Source organism: Cyprinodon tularosa, unplaced genomic scaffold (genome assembly GCF_016077235.1).
Source record: "Cyprinodon tularosa strain WSP-4 unplaced genomic scaffold, ASM1607723v1 ctg221, whole genome shotgun sequence".
NCBI classification, from domain to species: domain Eukaryota; kingdom Metazoa; phylum Chordata; class Actinopteri; order Cyprinodontiformes; family Cyprinodontidae; genus Cyprinodon; species Cyprinodon tularosa.
The window spans coordinates 44574-60242 of record NW_024038824.1 but is presented as its reverse complement, the minus strand read 5'-3'; the positions used below and the strand labels follow the sequence as shown (position 1 = coordinate 60242).

General features: G+C 39.8%; 1 long non-coding RNA gene across 1 annotated transcript; it reads left to right on the top strand.

Moving 5' to 3' along the window:
• The first annotated feature begins 4834 nt into the window (after window positions 1-4834).
• LOC119784201 lies at window positions 4835-5435 on the top strand. Its single transcript, XR_005280907.1, has 3 exons — window positions 4835-4877; window positions 4963-5029; window positions 5137-5435. It is a non-coding gene; the product is annotated as an uncharacterized LOC119784201 (long non-coding RNA).
• The last annotated feature ends 10234 nt before the right edge of the window (window positions 5436-15669 follow it).

The following is a 15669-nucleotide window of genomic DNA, read 5'->3' as shown; positions in this document are numbered from 1 at the left end:
AGACAATCTACCATAGCCTACCAGAAACAACATCACTTACCAGCAAACCCCGGTGGGAATCTACTGCTCAGCCTGGGATGACAGGTGTCCAAGTAGCACCAGGTGGCGCTACCTTTTTACTTAATAGAAGTCGAGACCTGGGGAAAAGTCCTGTTAAATTGTTATTTCCAACTTATGGAAAATTAGAAGACACCCCCGACCCTCTGCAGTATCTGGAACGCTGTGAGGATTATTTGGCCCTTCATTCCTTAACTGATGAGGAACTCATGGCTACCCTACGGAATGTGTTGCATGGCACAGCCAGAGATTGGTGGGACGTAGCCAGACACAAGGTGCATACCTGGACTGACTTCCGAAGACAGTTCCAGGCTGCTTTTCTTTCTGAAGATTATGAGGATGAGCTTGCAGAACGTGTAAGGACCAGAGTCCAAGGAGAGAATGAAAGCATCAGGGATTTTGAGTACATGTACCAATCCCTATGCAGACGCTGGAAACCACAAATTTCAGAGGAAGAAATTGTCAAGCTGCTTCTGAAAAACATAAATCCAACACTGGCCAGTCAGCTAAGGAGTAGTAGGCTAACTACTGTGGATGAACTTGTCCGCCTGGGACAACAGCTAGAGAAGGATCGAGAACATCAGCAACAGTATGAGTACCGGAAACAAGCAAGTTTACCATCTAAAATAAATGAACCTAAACCTCATGACAATGAAAACACAGTAAGGCAAAGACAACCAAATTACAACCGAAATAACAATCGGCCACACCAACCATTCTGCTGGCGTTGTAAAGGAAATCATCCTCCAGCAACTTGCCCCCATGGTGGTAACAATCGATCATTTTCTCCAAACCTCCCTCAGCCAAGTAGCAGTTCATCCCAACTCCCATCAGCTCAAAGTTCAGCGACTCTTGGTTCCCTCACAAACTCTCAACTTCTGGACCAAACCTGTTCTCCAGCCACATCAACAACTAAACCTCTGCCTTCTCAGTTGATGGTTCCCATCACCGTCAGTTCCTGGAAAGGAGCTGCTATCTTGGACACAGGTTCTTCTTATACTCTGATGAATGAGAGAGTATGGAATGAAATCAATGGAGTGATAAAGCCTTGGACGAGAGGACCATTATATTTGGCTGATGGTGAAGGACGGCATCCCCTGGGATGGAGCGAAATCACTATCACATTGCAAAAACAGTCAATCACCTTACCATGCGTTATTCTATCTGCTCAAAACCTCACTTTTCCTGCTGTCCTTGGTCTTGATTTCATCTCCCTCTCTGGCCTGCAGTTTGATGTGTCAGAAAAACGTTATTGGTTCAAGTTCAACAGAAAACAACATTACAATTTTCTTCAAGAGTTTGCATGTTGGCCAAATGAACCTCATCAGCAACTTGCCTTTTTCTCTGCAGTGGCTCCTGCTACTCTGGTTGCCCTTGGGACCAATGATGAACTGTTGCAGAGGGCAGTTCACACCACACACCTGGATGACTTTGGGAAACAGTCATTGTTATGCCAACTGCGTAACAATTCTGATGTATGTACCACAGAGTTGGGCTGCACGAATGTACTTACTCACAAGATTTACCTTTCTCAAGATGTGCCAATTAAACAAAAACCATATCGAGTCTCACCTGCTAAACTTCAGATGATTAGGGAGCATGTAGATGAAATGCTGGAGAATGACATCATTGAACCATCCACATCTCCATACGCCGCTCCTGTTGTCTTGGTGCCTAAAAAAAATGACCCCAAACTACGTTTTTGTGTCGACTTCAGAAAACTAAATGCAGTCACACATACAGATGCATATCCATTGCCAAACATTCAGGAAATCCTGGAGTCTCTTTCTGGAGCAGTGATTTTCACTACACTAGACTTGAACAGTGGTTACTGGCAAGTCCGCATGGATCCAGAAAGCTGTGAAAAAACTGCATTTGTCTGTCCATATGGCCTCTTCCAATTTAAGGTTATGCCATTTGGCCTGAAAAATGCTCCAGCTACATTTCAACGACTTATGGAAGTAGTATTGGGTGAACTCAGAGGTAAAATTTGTTTTGTATATTTGGATGACATCATCATTTACTCAACCACTTACCATCAGCACAGTGCCGATATACAAGCCGTGTTGGACAAACTTCGTGAAGCCAACCTTACAGTCAACATGAAGAAAAGCCAGTTTTTCCGTTCCTCCATAAAATTTCTGGGACACATAGTATCCTCATCTGGTGTTGAGGTAGATCCAGACAAGATTAAAGCCATTCAAGAATTTCCTGTACCCCAGAATATTAAACAGCTTCAAAGATTTCTGGGAATGGCTGGCTGGTATCATCGTTTTGTGCCTGATTTTTCTGCCTTGACAGAACCACTCAATGCTCTAAAGCGAAAAGGAGTCAAATTCCTTTGGACACCATCTTGCCAAAAATCATTTGATGCTCTGAAAACTCACCTGGTCTCTCCACCCATTCTGGGTCATCCAGATTTCAAACTGCCATTCATTGTTTATACTGATGCTAGTGATGTGGGTTTGGGAGCCGTTCTAGCTCAGCAGACTGGGTTAGGCACCGAGCAAGTCCTGGCCTTTGCCAGCCGAACTCTAAATAAAGCTGAAAGGAACTACTCTACTACTGAGCAAGAATGTCTTGCTGTTGTTTGGGCCATTGAAAAGTGGAGATATTACCTTGAAGGACGACACTTCACCGTTGTGACTGACCATTCACCTCTGATCTGGGTTTTTAAAACTCATAAACCTAGCACTCGGCTGATCCGGTGGGCTCTTCGTCTGCAAGAATTCTCCTTCACAGTGGAATATCGAAAAGGAAAGTATAACACTGTTCCAGATGCTCTGTCACGAGCCCCAATCAATGCCTCTGACCATTCACCAGTTACCTGTGCTGTCGTACTCCGGTCGCAACGTGACACTTCTCACCCACTCCAAGTGACAGATGAGAACATCTGGAAGGCTCAGCAGCAGGATCCTTTCGCACAAAACATTTACCAACAAATAATGGACAAAGGAACAGTACATGAGTCGCCAACAATAAAGTACACTATCCTGGAAGACAAGGTTTACAGAGTTGTTCAATTACCACACAAAACTCTTTACCAAGTCTATATTCCACCATCACTCCGTCAACAGTTACTTCATCACAATCATAATGACCCTTTATCTGGACATTTTGGACGATACAAAACCTACAAACGGTTACAAGCCTTGGTGTATTGGCCGAGGATGAGCATTGATGTTCGGGACTATGTGAGATCCTGTCAAGTCTGTCAAATGTACAAACCTGAAACCCGAAAAGCTCCTGGCAAGTTGCAACAGACAGAGGTGAGTGCACCATGGGAGATGTTGGGCGTGGACCTTATGGGACCCTTTCCACGGAGTTCTACTGGTAATGTCCATCTACTTGTTTTTGTGGATTATTTCTCACGGTGGGTTGAAATGTTTCCCCTCCGCAAAGCTACTGCAGAAATAATTTCCCAATACTTGACCAGAGAGATTTTGACACGATGGGGAGTGCCAACATACATTCTCTCTGATCAAGGTCCACAATTTATTTCTTCTGTATTCGAGGAGACCTGTAAAAGATGGAATCTCACACCAAAGAAAACCTCTGCATATCACCCACAAACTAACCTTACGGAGAGAGTTAATCGCAACATCAAGGCTATGCTCTCATCCTATGTCAGTAACAAACATAAGAGTTGGGATAAATACCTACCGGAATTTCGGTTTGCTTTAAACTCTGCAGTGCATGAATCTACTGGTGTGACTCCAGCTGAGCTCAACATTGGACGACCTCTGAAAGGGCCTTTGGATGAAGAGCTGAGTCCAACCCTTTGTGACCCTGACACACCTGTCTATGCTACAGTAAAACAGATTGCTGAGCTCCGTGAATTTGCTGATGTCAATCTGAAAAAAGCTAAGCAGCGACAGAAACACAACTATGACCGTGGAAGAAGAGATGGAAACTTCTCAGAAAGAGACCGTGTATGGATTCGTTCACACCCTTTATCAAAGGCTGATCAATCTTTTATGGCCAAACTTGCTCCACGATGGAAAGGTCCTTACAGAATCATGAAAAGGACTGGCCCTGTAAATTATGAAGTGGTTCTGGAGGATACTGGAGAAGATCTCCGCGTGGTTCATATATCGCAGATCAAACCTTGTTTTCCTACAGCAGAAGAAGTGGAAAAAGAGCAACACAGAAAAGTTCAGGAACTGTTCCATGAGGAAAGCGACCATGAAGATTTCCATGGTTTCACTTCTTCTGACTTTTAAATAAAAGTAGATAACTTCTAATAGAGAGTTGAGCATTTAAATTACCTCTCTCATAAGAATGTCAACACATTGATCGCATACAAAACAGCAAGCTTGGAGAAAATCTAAGATTGAAGGAATGAGGCGTATAAAGGATTTTTCACCCTACTAGCTCGGGACTTCTCAAGGGGGGGGGTGTGACAACCTGCTTGTTGCACAGAGCTGGCTGCACCGTTATTCATAAACCCTCCTGCTTCTTCACAGCTCAAGACACGCCTTCTTTACGCCCATTTAACACATGCACTTACCTGATTGGTCCGCTGTTCAATCTGACTCCTAGCTCCAGTTTGAAAATGTCAGTGTCTCAGCAGACAGCGTAACAGAAACAGCTGCTGCTACTACGTCTGCATATTCCGTTCTATCGACCAGTAACAAAGTCAGTCCGAGGCCGTTTAATCCCTCGTGCTTTCAGTATTTTGCCACTGTTCTGGATCCCACCAATCATTAAGGAAAAGGAGAAAACCAAACAAACAAAGAAACTTCATTCTGTGCTCCTGCCGTGTTGACGTGTCATCACAATTACCCGGAAGCCGGTGACATCACAGTTAAAGGTCCTCCGTAAGTGCTATACTTACTGATAATATAAATTAATAATTTTGCCCCATTACAAAAAATAAAATAAATTTTAAATATATTCATCTAGTGAAACCAACAACAGAAAACCTGTTCCAGCGCCTGCCTCTGAGCAAGATTATTTTCTCATCAGACCTGTAAGTCCATTCTATGTATGTTTGTTTGTGCTGTTTTTTTATGCAATTGTAGGACTTTTGTTGTGTATAGACACTTATGTTTTTTATTTTCTCTTGTTATTTCACAGCTCTTGCTGTGGGGCAATCTATATTGGAGCCCTAATCCGTTGGATTATAATGGACATTTATTTTTGGAGAAGAATTTTGTGATTATTTTTTGATGGCTATATATTTATTTTTCTTTTTGAAATACAAGGACTGTTAAGCCTAATTTTTTGTTGTCTTTTTGTGAAAAGTTTTCATTCCTTATTTGTAAGGGTCTACACACGCAAAAGTGTATGGTCCTTGTGTGACTGGTTTAAAAATCTATATATATTGATCCTACTTGTCAGGAGGGATACCTGACTGGCACCGCTAAAAAGTGACAAATACCCTGTTAAAAAAAAAACTAAAACTAAAATAATTAACCTTGTAAAAACCGTCACAATATATATATATATATATATATATATATATATATATATATATATATATATATATATATATATATATATATATATATATATATATATATATATATGTGTGTGTCTATTGTTTTTCCTCCCTGGGCCTTTTCAATAAAACAATGCAGATATAGAGAAATTTGGGAAAAGGATTTTTGTTGTTACAACATACAGTTGTTTATATGGACCAAATGCAGAAACATTTCCTTCAGTGTCTCATGTGTTGCTGGAGAAGATCAGATGTTTGGTTTCACCTTCATTTATCCATAATACAATCATTTTCCAACAAACTACAATATATAGATTACAGAAACAAAGTACTTATTAAAGCAACTGATCAGTTAATCTGTCAGTAGAAACAAATATCAATTCAATTAGTGGTTTCAATACACAGACAAGAAAACTCCTCCTTTAATTAGCCCCACAGATTGCTGCAGCCTTTGTATTTCTGGCATATAAACCTATCCTAGTTTTAATGTAAAAGCAAAAGCAATCTAGTAACACATCTATACAACTTGATAACATTGTTTCTAGATTAGTCTTTTAAATCAGCTGCTCCTGTGATGAGCTGGAGGTCTTTGATACCTCACATTGATAGACGGGACTCTGGATGTGGGTTTCTCCACATTCCTCCGCCACATGTCAAAGTTGTAAATCTATGTTAGAGTGTGTGTGTGTGAATAAATTTGTTTTACAGTGCTTTGCGTGGTTGGTATGGTGTAACATAAGCTTAGCCAAATTATATGCTGATCTGCAAGATGAAGAGGAATTTTAAGGCTGATCTTCCTGTGCTAAAAAATTACTGTTCAGATACACAACCCAGTAAACTCAGTTGAAACACACAGAAACTGTGTTGCTTATCTGTTGCTGAGGTATCAGTTGCTAATGTTGCAGCTGGTATGATGTGTTCAATGGTCCAGAAGATCCAGGATTCCAAAATAACCGACAACAGCGTTTTACAGGACTTCAACATAGCAGTCAAAAACCTGTGTGTTCTTCTGGGTTTAAAACCTGCCTACTATCTGTTGTTGTCCCACTCATATTTCTGAGCCAGTAGCACTCCCTAGTGTTCAATTAAAACATGCAACACAAAAATGGCTCCTCTGTATATTATGCCTCTAAAGTGCATGATATACAGAGATGACAATAAAACCTTACCATTAAGGAGATAAAATATCTGCTTGACTGTAGACGAAAAAAGAATGTCTAAGTCTTATTTAACAAGAAATTGAGATCTGGCATTTCTTCGTTCGAGTCAGCATTTATTAGTCCTTGTGTTGGAGAACATACATTCTCTTGTTCCTGCCTGTTCGGGTCACACCGGATTTCACTTACCGTACTACCTAAAGCATTCAAAAAGCTGTGAAGGTTTTTCCACATATAGTTAATCAAAAACAAGTTACAGAAAGAAAACAATAAAATGTTGAATGAATAAGCCTTGAGAGGAAGGAGTCTGAACTGTGATGGGAAAAACCATCTTCTCTTCCATTAACTTCTGTTTAAGAGAACCCGTCTAACACAGACACTGTGTAGCCTTGCAGGCGTGAGACCTGAGTGAATACTTTTAGAAGGTAAGTAATAGATAGGAAATAGATTTTTCCAAATCACATTCACGTATTACTTACAGCACAATAATTACACACCATAACCAGACAGTTTAGAGATCAGTCTCTCGATAATGTTGGATTTAGTGTTGAATTTTAAAGATCTCATAAGGACAGGACTATCTATTACACTCCCAAACAAGGACTGGCTAAACTAATTAATCTATTTATATCACTTAGAAAACTTCACATTCATAGAAGTATATTCAATAAAATGAAACCCTCTTTATTCTCTTAGATACTAAAATAAAGAAATACATACAATCTGTAAACCGCATCAACAAAAAACAAACTAAATCCAAAGTTATCATATACAATAAACAACACTTTGTTCCGAAGTCAGCTCCCGACATTGCTTGGTCTGAAGGGATCATTTTACGGGTGAGAGGCCACTTCCCCCTTGCTTTTATAACTATTGGGACACGCTAACCTTAAACATGAACGCTCAAAACCGAGTGCTAGAGACCAAACCAGGTGAGAGAAATGGGACTAGGCCATAGAGTAGTATACTGCTTTCTTGCAACAGAGCATTAAAACAGTCATTATATGGAGACACTTTTTTTACAGAATAGACCTACCCTTGCATTGTCTTGCGAAGACGGAAAGCTTGCTATCACTCCTGATGTGTAGCAGCAGACCTGTCCAAAGTCAGCCCTCTCGAGGGTTTAGAGGGTTTTGAAGTTTCCCTGCTTTAACACAGCGGATTCCCATCAATAGCTGATTAACAGGAAGTTGATAAACTAATGAAAATGAAACCGAGAAACATTGAAAACCTGCAACACAGCAGACCTCAAGGACCAAGGGGGTCCACAGTCTGTGCCGGGGGAGTTAGTGGAGTCCAGCAGGTCAAGTTCTGAGATAGGATATGATGTCTAGATATACATATGGAGGTGTTTCAGGACCAAGGAGAATGGTGTGTGTGTGAGGGGGGGGGGGGGCGTTCTGGCGGCCAAGGGAGGGAGTTGGAGACACTATGGAAAGTTAGGAGGCAAAAAAACTGTTCTTTACAAAGGATCTGTGTGCGATGAAAGGAAGTGAGCAAACGTACTGATATGGAATTAACTGTCCAAAGCAGAAAAGCCTTGGAGGGAGCAAAGAAACAAAGTGGGTAAGGTTCAAGAAGCAAACCTTCAGAGTAAGAAACCAACAGGGATATAGTTGCCACTAAGATTAACACTCAGGTGACAAAATACCAGCTTCAGGCTCCTCTAGGGGTCCTCTTAATGGAGCTTGATGGAAACCCAGTAGTGAAGGACACCTGCAAGAACCGCCCAGCCAACAATGTCCCCATGGCACCATCTGAAGGTGAAGTGAAGAACTGCAAACCCCCCCAGACACCCACACTGATCTTTCATCATTTCATTTAGCAGGGAAATGACAAATAAAAAAGATTTCTCCACATTTCAGTCTTAAAAAATGAGCAAATGATGCACCATGAACTCGTTAATAAAAAAGTAAAACCAGATCATTCACCCTGTTCTGTTGGAACACATTTACTTTAGCTCTGACACAAATGGGAAAACAAATATTTTAGGACAGAAGATGATTTATTGTCTTAATGATCATTAAGAGGAGAAAGTTTAGAATACAGCTTTGATGCTGCTTTACTGTTGGTTGGTGTACCTTTCATGATCCAGAGTTGATCCAAACATGTTGGATCTTTTTTCATTATCTCTGATTATAAAACCTCTAAGTGCAATTCAATCTTAAACATAAAAAGGGAATATCTAATACCATTTAAAAATACACAAATGTATCTATTATTAATTACACAGTGTTTGGTTCGGTTCGTTTTGACCTGAAAGGAAATATATATAATTCTAACTCCATTTAAAGGAAATTTTTGTTTTTCACATTTTGTTTTATTGACAAACTAAATTCTAAGGGTATATTAATTAAATAATAAACTTGATTGACCATCAAGGGTCCATGTTTGGAGCCGACCTCACTCTGTTATATTTTATCGACTCTACTTTAAAATGTAAGAACTATTTTCTTACATTTTTCAATAGAATTAATAAATGTTATTATGAAATAAACCTGGATTGAGGATAACAATTTTCAAATTTAAACTAAACTTAAGTTATTTTCCTGGTTTTGTCAAGCCAATATTCAAGAACTTTCAGTTCTAGCTATTTAATATATGCATAATCTTCTGGTTAACTTCCACAGCAACCCCTTCCTGGGGTTTGCATCTGTGTTTCTGGGGTAATGTGTGTTAATGGATTCAAATGTCTGTGTCTAAAGTGTATTAAAACTGGATATTGCTTCCTTCTTTCCCACAAGGCCCACCATCACCAACACCAAGACCTGACTGCTGTTTGCTGATGCATTTGTGAGGATGTATGGAGGGAGCAGGGAGGAAAGCATCATTGTATACTAAACCCCTGAGGTTATTCTGTTTATATTAAATTAACAAATGATCTTAACAAATAGCACCAATTCAGAACACAAAACAAAAAAACATTATATGAACAAATCAATATTTATTTATCCATTGTTACATTTCTTTAAGATCTATCTGCATCAACAGCCTGATTACTTCCAATGGCTTCAAAAGGCTCCGCCCACACTAAGAACTCCCCTGTCTGAGAGGGTGTGGCCAAGAGTTCCGTGACATCATAGTGGGTTGGATATTTAGAAATTCCATGTTCCATTCCATTCTGTGTAAACCCTTCCAGGCGTCCACAGCTCCTGAGTGATTTACTCTTTTGTGAGTTTTAGTGTGAAGAAAAATCAGTCCCATCATCAGAGAAAGCTTTGTTTTTAAAACTAACAAGCAAATTTTAGAAGAATGGAATCTACCAATGGAAGTTCAACCTTGAACCAACTCAGGAATCTGCAAAAAACCCTGGAAAATACAAACTCCTCGGTCAATGTTTCCAAATCTGGTCAGTCAAACTCAATGGTGCAATTAGCTGATGTGAAAGGTTTTCCTGGATTTGGTCAGATAATGCCAAACGCTACTGGAAAAGACGTGGTTAGGACACCGGCTGCTGATACAAGCACCACACCACTTATTACGTTACCAGATTTGGAGTTTCATGCTATCTTAGGCTCCAAAGACAATATCATCTCAGGACTTCAAAGCCATAATGCCAAGCTATCATCAAACATAGGGTATCTTGGTAACAACTGTGATAAATTACAGACAGAGAACCAACAAATCAAAGAGAGAGCGATGCAGCTTCAGAATGAGTTAACTGCTGAAAGGAAAAAGCTGCAAGACGCTGAAAAGTCCTTAAGCTTCAAAGATACAGTGATCTCAGGACTCCAACAACAAAATGCCAGCTTGTCAGGACACACAAAGTATCTTGGTAATGAGCTTTATAAAATGCAAACACTGAATCAGCAAGAAAAGGATAGAGCCCAGCAGCTTGAGTCTGAGTTAAAAGCTGCAAGGAAAAAGCTGCAGGAAACTGAGGTCTGTTTAAGATCTAGTGAAGGAGATGTTTTACCGGAGAAAAACGATTCAACAGATGAAGTGATGAAATTGAAGCAAATAATAGAGAATCTGCAAACGGAGCATGAGAGCGAACTTGCTCTTCTGCATGATAAACAGATCAGAACAGGCAAAGGCAAACGGGACGCAATCAGACGGGCCGACCAGCTGAAAGTTAATCTGATCTCAGAGAAGAAAAAAGCAGGAGAGAATGAGATCTGTTTGGCCAAGCAGATGGAAGAAATGTCTGTGTTACAAGCTACTCTGCTCCAAACGGAGAAAGATTTTGATGAACAAAAGCAGCAGTGGGAGCAGGAAAGATGCCGTCTTCTCACCAACAAACAAGATGCAGCCGAGGTAGAAAAGCTGAAAGCTCAGCTGGAGTCGCAGAAAGTTACACATGGGGTCGAGGTTTCTGCGCTGTACAACGAGCTGATCAAGAGGAAGAAAGACCATCAAGTTGCCATCAAAAAGGCAGAAGAGCTGGAGAAAAACCTGGCTGAAGTGAAAAATAGAGCAAAAGAGGCAGAGGACTGCTTAGCCAAGCAAACAGAGGAAATATCCACCCTTCAAGCTGCTCTCATCCAAACAGAGACAGCTTTAGCAAACCAGAAACAACAGTGGGAGCTGGAAAAATCCCATCTCATGACCAGCCAACACCAAAGAGATGAGGTGGAGCAGCTAAAAAAGCAGCTGGAGTTACAGAAAGCCGAGGCAGAACTGGAGAAAGCCGCACTCCATTTGATGCAACAGAAAATGAAGCAATGCCATGAAGATGCTGCTAAAAAAGCCACTGAACTACAAATGACTCTGCGTGCTGAGAAGGCTAATCACATCGAAACAATGACATCCGTAGTAGAGAAAATCCGGGAAAGCTTTAAATTAAAGTCTGCTTTAGTCAAAATGGAGCAAGATATGGAGAAACAAAAAAACCTCTGGGACCAGGAACGACTCGGACTCCTGGAGCAGCAGGAAACTCTCAGGAATGAGAAAGCAGCTATGAAAGATGGTCTACTCAATGAAAAGCAGGAGTGGCAATCAGAGAAGACCTGCCTTCAAGAGGCCATTTTAGCAGCCAAAAACGCTCTGAAAGAGTTACAGGAGGAGAATATGTCAACAGAGAGCAAAGAGGATGAACTGAAAAATCAGCAAGAAAAGATCAACAACTTACAAGGAAAAGCTGATAAGAAAACGTTTGGGAGAAAAATGAAAAATCTCTTTAAACGCTCTAAAAAGCAACGGTGAAACCTCATGAAACCTCCTCCAACCAAACCATCGGTTTCTCCAAGCTCCAACTCGCTCTTTGTTTTGACACCCATCTCTGGGATTATCCCACCTTTTCTAACTTTACCAACACTCTTTTCACTTTTTCTGTTAACATCATAGAATAATACAAACAAACAAAAAATTATAAAAAAAAACATAAAAATTCTTTCAAAAAAGCACAAAAAAAAACAAACAAATATCAACACATTAAAACAGACACACCTACAAAACACACACACACACACACACACACACACACACACACATAACAATCCTGCCATGAGGATCACAGTACTATGTGCTCCTGGTGCTGGTCCCAAGCCCAGATAAAAGGAGAGGGTTATGTGAACACACCTCAGCTATCAGCTAGCTAGATAAAAAAAATAGACAAAGCAAAAACATTTACATCTCCTTAAGTTCTGCCAAGTTTAGTTTAGGGACCATGCAATGCTGCTAGCTGCTTTCAGGGAAGCTAAACCTGGGATCTGTTTCAAGGAGCAGTTTAAACCTTTGTTGGAATGAACATAGAATCCCAAAACTGAGCAAATTGTTAAACAACGTCTGCTACAGCGCCCTCTAGGGGGCAAAAAACCTGTGCTATAGTGCCACCTTTGTAGGGAAGACACGTGCTAAAGTGCCCCCTTGGTTGGGGTAAGTATTGGCATGGGTGTTGTGATACGATACGTGTCACAATACTTGGGTCAAGATACGATATTATCACGACATTGCAGTATCTCTATATGTTGTGATATTTTTCTCTGTTGTTAAAATTAAATTAATAGATAAAAAAAGTGAGCGCTGTATGTGTTCATCAGAAGACATTGATCATTTACTTTTTTTGGTATTCATGTTAGTTGAGGTTTGGGTCAGTCAACGTTTTAAAGTTGGACTGCCTGAACTACAGAAATGATGCTGCGCTGCACAGCAAAAAAGCTCCGCAGCACTACCTGCCAGAGTGGCAGTGCACAATTTGCCCATTTTCCCTCATTGCTTTAGGTAAAAAAAATCTTGTTTTAAAAAAATCAATACTAGGAGCTGAAAGATCGATATTATATCAGGCAGAAATAAATCATAAAATATCGCCCAAACATTTTTTCCCACAGCCCTACCCCTTGGGATCTAAAACACATGCTAGTGCCTTCTTGGGAGTCAAAGTGTGGGTTAGAGCTCCTATTGAGAGCAGAAATGAATGTTAAAGCACCCTCTGTGGAGCCAAAATGAATGCTAAAATGATCTCTCCCTTTGGAGCTAAAACACGTGCAATAGTGCTCTTTGGGAGTCAACAAAGGTCACAATACAATATTGTGATATGGGGGTTTGGGATTTAACCAGTATGCAACACGTGATCGATTCTGCAAAGCTGTCAGCAAATAACCAATAAAGATTAAGCGGTTAAACTCCACAAGTTTGAAAAAACCAGAACAATGTACTTTTTTAATGGAAAGATGGTGTTTTGATCATTGTTACTCTACTAAATCGAAGAGTAACTAACTCTTCTGAACTTTGGTGAAAGAGTTTATCAATACCTACATTAACAAAGTTTTTTTATTAAACTTACTTGTATTATTTTTGGTTTTATATTCTGGCACTTGCAGTTTTTCTCCTAAACCAAAATCCAGCCAAAATGTTCACTACAGTGCCCTCTATGAAGCCAAAATGTGTGCTAATTTGCCCTCTCCTGAGATAAATCGTAGACCAAAGTGCCCTCTATGTTGGGGCTCAAAATTACACAGTATTTTTTATTTTTTTTTGTCACTGGCATTATGAGAATATTATATTTCTACATGTTTAATTATAGCACAATAACATATCCAGGTTTGGTTAGTGATCAATTATAAATGGTTTTGTAAAATAAAATGTAAATCCCTTTAGGGTGCCACCATGGGGAAATTCACTCTCTGTTACCTTATGTTCCCCTTATGTTTTGTGTTATGAAAAAATTCCGGTCATAGTCATAATAGAAACTTCTGAAAGTACTTTAAATATGAAATTCTTATATACTGTTCAATAAATGATAAGTGTTTTTCATTAAGAGTAATTTTCATTTGAATGTGATTTACTGGAGGCATTCATGTTTGTCAAAGAACACTACTGCCACCTACTGGTTTGTGACATCATGGTGCGGTATCGGTGTGTTTGTAACAACACGCTATTATTCAAGTCATCTTGAAAACATTCTCCTTCCAAATGTTGGCTACATATTACGTGTTTTCAGAGTTTAGCGCACGGCAGACCGGTTTTCAATGAGGGTGTGCAAGTTTAAATGATGCACATTGTTCTCACTGCACGCTCAGTTTGGTGAAACCTAATTTACACCATAGATGTTAAGCAACAGAACACCAAATGCTAAGATTGTCTGAAAACTCTCTGGACTCAAAGTAACACATCCAACCTCCACCACCTGCAGCACAGCCAGGCTGTTGAGTTCAAAGATGTGCAAAAGGCTCCATTACCTTTGCGCTGTGAAGTTAGGAAGCTGAGGCATTTCTTGCAAGAAATAAGGTTTACATTTATCTAATGTCCTCAGACGGAGAGATAGAGCTCTCTGACTGCGGCAAGCTCAGTACATATATTTATACCTTACAAAATCACACACTCACACTCCCCCCAGGAGAACCAAAGCACCCCCTGTATAAAGAGCTTTCTGACTCTTCAACATTTGATTATTCCCAAGAAAAAACACTTCAATTCATCAAGGGCATAAATTTTAGCCAGATAAACACTCAGAACAGGTCTGCCGTTCACGGCATGAAGGAGGCATTTGATCTCATTCTGGCCGCTCACACAGAGCCTGGTTCTGCTGGAGGTTTCTTCCTGTTAAAGGGGAGTTTTTCCTCTCCACTGTTGCTACAAGCATGCTTAGTGTGAGGGATTGCATTTGAGTCAATGAGTCAATGCTATCAACTGGTTTTCCTTAGAAAGAAAACTTTTAATCAATTTGACTGTAGGATCTGGTGAACTGTAAGGGGCCTTGAGATGGCGTGTGTTGTGAATTGGCGCTATATAAATAAACTGAATTTAATCTCTCATGACCCTCCCTTCTCTCTTCTCTAGAGTAGGGAGGCAACTCCCTTCTGTCGTCCCCAATCTTAACTCCATAACTTAACTCCAGCAGACAGACTGGTACAAGATTTCTAAACAATCACCCCTGTTTAGGAAATTTTTTTCTCCTGTTCAATGAAACATTGTTGAATGTTTAAAACTGAATGAATACAATAACTTAATATTTAATTGAAAGTAATATGTAATATGATTTGGTGAATAAATAGATAAATAGATCAGTTGCATTTCCTGCACATGCCCTTATATTTGATAAAGGAGAGGAGCATTTATCATGTATTTATGGTTATCAATGTAATACTGCCTAATTTATTGTGATATTGGTTGGAGGTCATATCGCCCAGCCTACTTCGTGTACACAACACCAACTGATTTTTATGAAAATGCTCAGTAACATGAATGAAAGCTCTTAGATGAAACTTTGATGTAATGTTGAGGCTGATTTAATCAGGGAATAAACTACACAGCAACTATCTGGGCATAGAAGGACCTAATGTACCTAAGGTCATAACGATGTTTCACATCCAAACTTTTGATAGCAAATAAATCAGAAAAAAAATTTTACAGTAAGATGTCACCTGAAAACTATCCCAGAAAATTAGACTCCTCTCTTCTCCTAGCAAGCCAAATTCCTTTGGTTATTAGGAAGGTTCTTATTCTCACAAAAGTAACTAGTAAGTAACTAGTAACTATAACTAATTACTTTTTCAAAGTAACGTGCCCAACACTGACTATCAGGAAATGCTTCCAAAACTTTTTCAAGAGGCCATGTTCTTCCTCTTTCTA